Here is a 6,961-nt window from a genome sequence, read left to right as displayed (position 1 = left end):
TTCTGTTGCACCTGGAACCCAGCCATGCCTCCTGACTCCTGGGACCCCCACCAAATCCTCTGAGCATGACATCCCTGTGGGTCATCCGGGGTGGGGGTGGGGGTGGGGCTGGGCTGTCTGAGGTCTCCCAACCCCAATTCTGCCTCTGGCTTCTTCAGTGGGGCCCGCATGGGCTTGGCCTTTTGCAGGGGCAGATGGGCGAGATGGGAACGGAGGACACAAAGATCAGGCGAGCAGCCTCCAGAGCCCTGCCTGTGGTCCCACCACCTGGGCACACTCACCTGGCAGACAGTCTCCCTCCCGGTCTGTGCCCTCCCTGGACGCCTGGTTCTCCCTGTCCCCCTTCCTCTCATGTTCCCACGAAGGGCCTCGGCCTGGCCTCTGCCCCGGGAGGCAGGAAGGGGCCTCCGGGGGCTTGACACCTGAGGGCCTGGGAGGGGGTGGTGAGGGCGACCAATGTGTTTCAGATACGATGCCTACCCAAAATGTTATAAATATTTAATTTTATTTTATTAAATACTAAATTGGTGACGGCTGACACTTTATTAAAGCGTCAGGGTGAGTGTTCGTACACTCTAATTACTTATTCTAACAAGGAGGGAGCTGGGCGCAGCGGGCGCCTGGGCGTGCGGGCGGTGCGCGTGCTCCGTTAAGTAACACCTATTAAACTATTATTTGCACCTAGAGGCATCTCATTAATACCTCGACTGGTGCCATCGCGCGCCTCCGCAGGCTGACCCCGGGCTGCGAGCGAAGAGGCGCCCCAGGACTTCACCCCCGGCACCGCCTCCTCCGACCAGGAAGCTGGTAAAATTAATAACGACTCTCCACCTAATTGAATTCCTGACAAATGGGGCTTCTGCGGCCACAGTCCGGTGCATCCTGGGATGCTGGGGGCAGGGCCTGGACCCCACGCCCAGGGCTGGCCTGGACCTAGCCTCAGACTCTAGGAACAGCCTGATGGAGGCTGCCCCTAACCACCCCCAGCTCCTTTTGGGAACTTGGGGCATGAGGACCTCTTCCTGGGCACTTCTTGGGAGTGACCGGTCACCTGCAAGCCCCTGCAGTCCCCAGTATTGTTCTGGTTCTATCCTGGTTTGGCCCCTTCCTGCTGTGCTAGCAATGAGGAAGTCCTAAACTTCTCTGAGCTCTTTATGAGGACAACTCTGTAAGAAGGGACAGAGAAAAGGTGGCCGGGGCCACTTGGCTCCATGAAGCCCCTGCTGCCCTTGACGCCCAGAATCCTGAGCCTTGGAGAGGAAGCCTTGCTAGCTCCGCCCAGCTCCCTGAGCTCCGCCCAGCCCCCCCCCCCAGCCTGTGCGCTGGGCATCCCAACATCCACCATTGGGTGCTCCAGCCAATGTTCAGCAGGCCAAAGAAAAATCTATCAGTCATCTGTCTATCATCTATCTATAATCTATTTACCATCTGTCATCTGTTTATCATCCAGCATCACCCATCATCTATGTATCTAGCATCTCTGCCATCTCTATCATTTATCTATCATCTATCATCTATTGATTTATCTATCATCTATCATCTATTGATTAATCTAGCATCATCTATCGTATCTATTGTCTATCATCTATTATCCAGATTCATCTATCTCATCTATCATCCATTTATATCTATCACCAATCATCTATTATGTGTCCCCTATCTTTATTGTCTATTGGTGTCCATCACCTGTCAGGATTCTGTATTATCTATCATCTCTGTATATCTATTTATCTATCTACCTACCTTCCTATTTAGCATCTGTAAAAACAACACATGTTCATTGGAAAAATCAGAAGATTCCAGGAAATAGACAAGACAAAATAAATTTTCACCTGCAGACCGACTGTCCAAGGACAGCTCCCAGTGCTGCTTGGTGGAACTTCAACTCGAGATATTTTGCTGCATGGACAGAAGGGCCGATTCTGACTGATTGTTGCTCTCTGAACCATGGGGATAAGAAAGATTCTGAGGTCTACTCCAGGTGTGGGCTGCTGAATCATAGCCCTCCACAGAGGTGTGTATCCCAACCCCCAGGACCTGTGAATTTGTCACCTCATGTGGCCAAAGGGGCTCTGTAGTGGCAAGTTCAGGATGTTGAGATGAGATCACCTGGGTTGTCCAGGTGGGCCTGAAGTGATCAGAGGAAGTAGGGAGGTCAGAGGGGCATGAGGACCCCTCTGACCAGGGTCAGGATCGGGGAGCGCTGAGAGCTGACAGAAGCCCGAGAAGCAGGACACAGGTGCCCGCTGCCACGGGGCTCTCACTTTAAAATGGCAAATATGCAAAAAAGCCCTCCCCACCCAGATCCAGGGACCTCAGCGCCCTAACAAATTACTCTAAACTTAGAGACTTAACACGACTTTTTTTTTTCCTCTACATTGAGATCCTACCATAGCTGCTGATTTTTTTTTTTTTTTTTTTTTTTTTTGGTGCTGGGGATTGAATCCAGCGGCCTTAACCACTGAGCCACGTCCCCAGCCCTATTTTGTATCTTATTTAGAGACAGAGTCTCACTGAGCTGCTTAATACTTCACTGTTGCTGAGGCCGACTTTGAACTCGAGACCCTCCTGCCTCAGCCTCCCGAGCTGCTGGGATTACAGGTGTGCGCCACCGTACCCGGTGTTACCTGCTGATTTTATTTTTCACTGTCTGAGGACCTTCAGAAACTCTTCAGCATCCATTTTAATGACTGTAAAATGTCCCCTGGTGGCGGGCCACCCTGATTTTACCAGGTCCTCCAGAGGGTCCTCCAGGTGATTTCCAGTTCTCTGCTGTTGTAAACAACACGGCAATGGACATCCTCGAAGCTCCCACTCCGCCTCCCGTTGTTTCTTGGGGTGGATGCCTGCAGACAATGACCAGAGCTGATGTGTCTCTAAACTGTCACTGTGCTTCCTATTGGTGCTAGGAAGGGCTCCTGTCCTGGGTCAAGTTCACTGTCCATGGGGGGAGGCAGTCAGATGCCAAGTAAGTAAATCATTGGACACCAGGGAGAAGCTAAGATGGGCACCGGGAAGAGGGCCCCTTCTCATCTGATTTTTGTCCTGAAGAGGAAGAGAAAGCCACTATCTTACAATTATAAAAATCTTAAACCCATCTTTACCCAAACTGAATCACCCACTGTTGGATCAGAAGAACTTACATGCAGACGCCACATGGAGACCCGGAGGTGCCCACACTGTTCCGTGGACTGCTCCTGTTTCTCCTGGTGATAGAAGCAGCCAGCCCCCCGCCCCCTAACAGGCCACCACCCACCCAGAGGGTCCAGTTGAGAGATTGAGACCAGAAGACAGAGCATGCAAGGTTTTTGTCCTGGATCTTTTTGTGTCCTATCCTGGCTGTGGGACCTCCGGTGACCCCGTGGACACTGTGAAACAACATGGGGACTTTCTCTTTGCTTTCTGAGAAAGGCCACAGTTCCCAGGCTCCTTTGCAGGTAGATGCAGAAACAGCTGTGTTGTGGCCAATGAAATATGGGCACAAGTGATGTAGCCACCAAGAGCGAGTCTCCTTGCTCCTGCTTTGTACCCCAGGAGGTGAACTTCTGCTTTGTTTACTTACTGACATTTGATGGGGTTTATTTCACAGCAACTAATTATTTATCCTGACTAATGTACAGGGTAGTGACACAATCTATTTTGTAGGGCAGCTGCAAAGATTCGTGAAACAGTACTCGGCCCCTTCTCTCCCTTCCCATCCTCCCCCGCCCCCACATACACATCCATGTTTAGGAATGCTTCTTCTTCTTTTTTTTTTGGTACCAGGGATTGAACTGAAGGACACTCAACCACTGAGCCACATCCCCAGCCCTATTTTGTATTTTATTTAGAGACAGAGTCTCCCTGAGTTGCTTAGCGCCTCGCCGCTGCTGAGGCTGGCTTTGAACTCACGATCCTCCTGTCTCAGCCTCATGAGCTGCTGGGATTAAGGGCGTGCACCACTGTGCCCAGCTAGGAATGCTTCTCATAGACAATAAACTCTTCTTGTGGACAATAAAATCCTCTGGAATGTGGAGTCCTTTAGGTTGCTGAAAATTCAAATAGGCTTCACAAAGAAAAGGAAGTGTTATCTGACTTACTTTAAAATTCAAGGAGTTCTAGCTTCAGGAATAGCTGGATCCAGGAATTCACAAGATGCCATCAAGACTCCTGCCATCTCCCAGTTCTGATAGCTAAGTTGGCATCTTTCTCAGTTTCCTCCACTCCTGCCCCACTCCATGGCTATTATGGCTCCAGGCCAGAACTGAGTCCAGAGGAAAAAGAGGTCTGTCTTATTTGCATGCATGACTGTCATTGGTTTTAGATAGGTCACAGGATCATCCCTAACCGGATTGTGTGGCCAAGACAGGGCAGGGCTTATTGCAGTTGGTCTGGTGCTTGGTCCTCTGAGCCTCAATATTTTCCTCTTTAAACTGAGGGTGATGTGATAGGGAGGGGGACACGGCTCAAAATAAAAATGTACTTTCTAAGTCATCGAGATGCCCAGAGACAAAGTAAGCTGGCTTGGGGCGGGGTGGGGTGGGGTGGTGGTGAGTTCCTCATCAGTGGAAGCATTCAAGGAGAGGCCAAAATCACCTCCAAGATCCTTGCTATGATTCTGTCCTTGGGGGCAGGCTGGCAATGGCTGGCTTAGCTGTGCTGGACCCCAAGATGGTCTAGAGTCTCTTCCCTGCCCCGTACCCTAGGTCTGTGTGGGACAGACATATCCATATCCAGGCTCAGACACCCACATCTAGGCCAAAAGGGAGGCCTGGGCCTTCTGGCTCTGCCTGGGCCACACTGTGGTCACTGCTGGCCATGGCAGGTCTAGACAGACTGGAAAGCCAGGGGGAACTCAGAAGTCTCCCCAACACCTCTCCGGGCCTCCCCCTTCTCTCCTCCCCATCCTCCACAGTTCTCTTGGGAATCTGCCTGTTTGTTTCTGGGTTTCTGTCTTTCCCTCCTGTCATCTGTCTTTCCTTCTTCCCTCTCTGATCTGGCCGCTGCTCTCTCCCTGGGAGGAGTGGGACAGCCGCAAAGTAGGTGGGGCATGGAGCTCACCTTGAGGGGTTTCCAGTCCCTCTTTCCTCACGGACCCTCTTTGAAGACGTTTTCTGCAGGGAGAACGTTGGCGGTGGGTGGCTGGGCCTCCTAATTCTACTTCCACGTACCCCAGGGTCCCTCCTCCCACACCCAGGAGCAGGGGTCCCATAGGCAGGGCAGTCTGCACCCGACCTGAGGGCTCCCGAAGCTGGGGGGTCTCCATCCCTGTCTCTACATCCCTCCTTGGTCCAGAGTGATGCTCTCAGCCATTCACACGCAACCTGTTCTGCAAACCCAACTCCCCCACGCACACACTCTCACTCCAGGTCGCCAGGGGTCAAACGCCGCCTCAGCCCCCACCGCACAGGACAAGGTATCTAACCGCTCTGGGCCTTAGTTTTCTGTCTGTAAAATGGGACCAAATTCACACAAGTACTTAGGATGTGAGAGCCTGTCTCGGTTCTGTCCCGACCCTCAGCTGAACCCATGGGGTAGGGGAAATGGTGGGCAGGAGGCGAGGTCTTAGTGGTAGACCATAGTGGGCAGGGTCAGTGGTGAGCTAGGGTCCATAGTGGGCGCGACCACGAGCCGTGCAGTGGGCGGGGTCGCGGTGAGCCGTCATTCTTTGGTGTGGTCCTCAGGAGCGGAGTCTCGGGGGGAGCAGGGGGTCCGCAGGGGAGGGGCGGGGTCAGCAAGAGATTGGAAGGGACTGTGTCTGCCCGGTCAGGGTCTTTGGGGGAGGGTTTTTTGGGAGAGGGGCCACAGAAGAAGGTAGGGAAAGGACGGTGTCTTTGATGTCTCGGGCGGGTGGGGCCCGAGGGGCGGAGTCACAGGCAGGCGGTATCTGAGGGGCGGAGTCACGGGAGGCGGGGCCCGAAGGGCGGAGTCATGGGGCGGGCCCGAGGGGCGGAGTCACGGGGGCGGGCTCGAGGGGCAGAGTCTCTGGCAGGCGGTGCCTGAGGGAGCAGAGTCACGGGCAGGCGGGGCCACGGAGGCGGGGCCCGAAGGGCGGAGTCACGGGGCGGGCCCGAGGGGCGGAGTCACTGGGCGGGCTCAAGAGGCAGAGTCACGGGCGGCGGCCTCTGAGGGGCGGAGTCACTGGCAGGCGGGGCCACGGAGGCGGGGCCCGAGGGGGCGGAGTCACGAGCAGGCGGGGCCCGAGGGGCGGAGCCACGGGCGGGCTCGGTCCTCAGGGGCGGAGTCTAGAGGGTCCTCCTCCCTCGTCTGCCCGCAGGGGCGCCCGTGGGTGAGGCTGCGTCTGATTTGGGGGCGCCCCCCCCACTGGGGTGGCCCCGCCGCCAACCTCCCCGAGTCGCCGCTGGGTGGTCTCGTTCGCTTGCACTGAGCAGGCGGGAGAGGGCTGCGGGCGGCACGGGGTGGGGGGGAGGCGGAGGGGAAGCAGGGTGGAGCCGCCTGCGTCCCTACCCCGCCAGCTTGCAATCCCCTGGGGTCCCCGGGGAGGCTCCGTCCCATCTGCCGCTCCTCCCCCCCAGTACCTGCGCCGGGCTTGGCTTTCTCACCTACCTTGATTTTATTCCATCTGGCTGAGGCTCCCGGGCAAACAGGGCGTCATCACAAACGGGACTCTGCGTTTTCACCCGGGCAAGGGACCCCCGACGGCCAGCGGGGGCTGGTTAACAGAGGCTCTGGTTGGTGGGGTCCCTTGAACGAATCTGGGTGTGCTCGGTCGGTCTCAATTTCCTCATCTGAAATGGATGCTGTGAGCCCCTGCCTGGGTGAGGACAAGGATTCACACAGTTGGTGACTTCGCAGGGGCCGAAGGCTGATTTGCAAGGGCACAGTGTGCACCTGAGCCTTGCCACAGACATGCAGTATCCTCCAAGTTGCATCCTCTCTCTGGCTCCAGGAAAGGAGCAGGTGGGGAGAGATGCAGTCTGGGGTCCCCCGCTCTGAGGCTTCTGCTTTCCTGCTTGGATTT

At 55.3% G+C, this 6,961-nt stretch overlaps 1 long non-coding RNA gene across 1 annotated transcript; it reads right to left on the bottom strand.

The window, feature by feature from the left end:
- Nucleotides 1-2,475: 2,475 nt before the first annotated feature.
- On the bottom strand, nucleotides 2,476-5,116 carry LOC120887351 (uncharacterized). The gene is made up of 3 exons (XR_005730564.2): nucleotides 5,041-5,116; nucleotides 4,080-4,243; nucleotides 2,476-2,846 (listed from the first exon to the last, which is right to left on the bottom strand). It is a non-coding gene; the product is annotated as an uncharacterized LOC120887351 (long non-coding RNA).
- Nucleotides 5,117-6,961: the final 1,845 nt, after the last annotated feature.

This window comes from Ictidomys tridecemlineatus, chromosome 10 (assembly GCF_052094955.1).
Source record: "Ictidomys tridecemlineatus isolate mIctTri1 chromosome 10, mIctTri1.hap1, whole genome shotgun sequence".
In the NCBI taxonomy this organism is placed as follows: Eukaryota; Metazoa; Chordata; class Mammalia; order Rodentia; family Sciuridae; genus Ictidomys; species Ictidomys tridecemlineatus.
The sequence above is the reverse complement of the archived record's forward strand: the minus strand, read 5'-3'. Positions and strand labels throughout refer to the sequence as shown.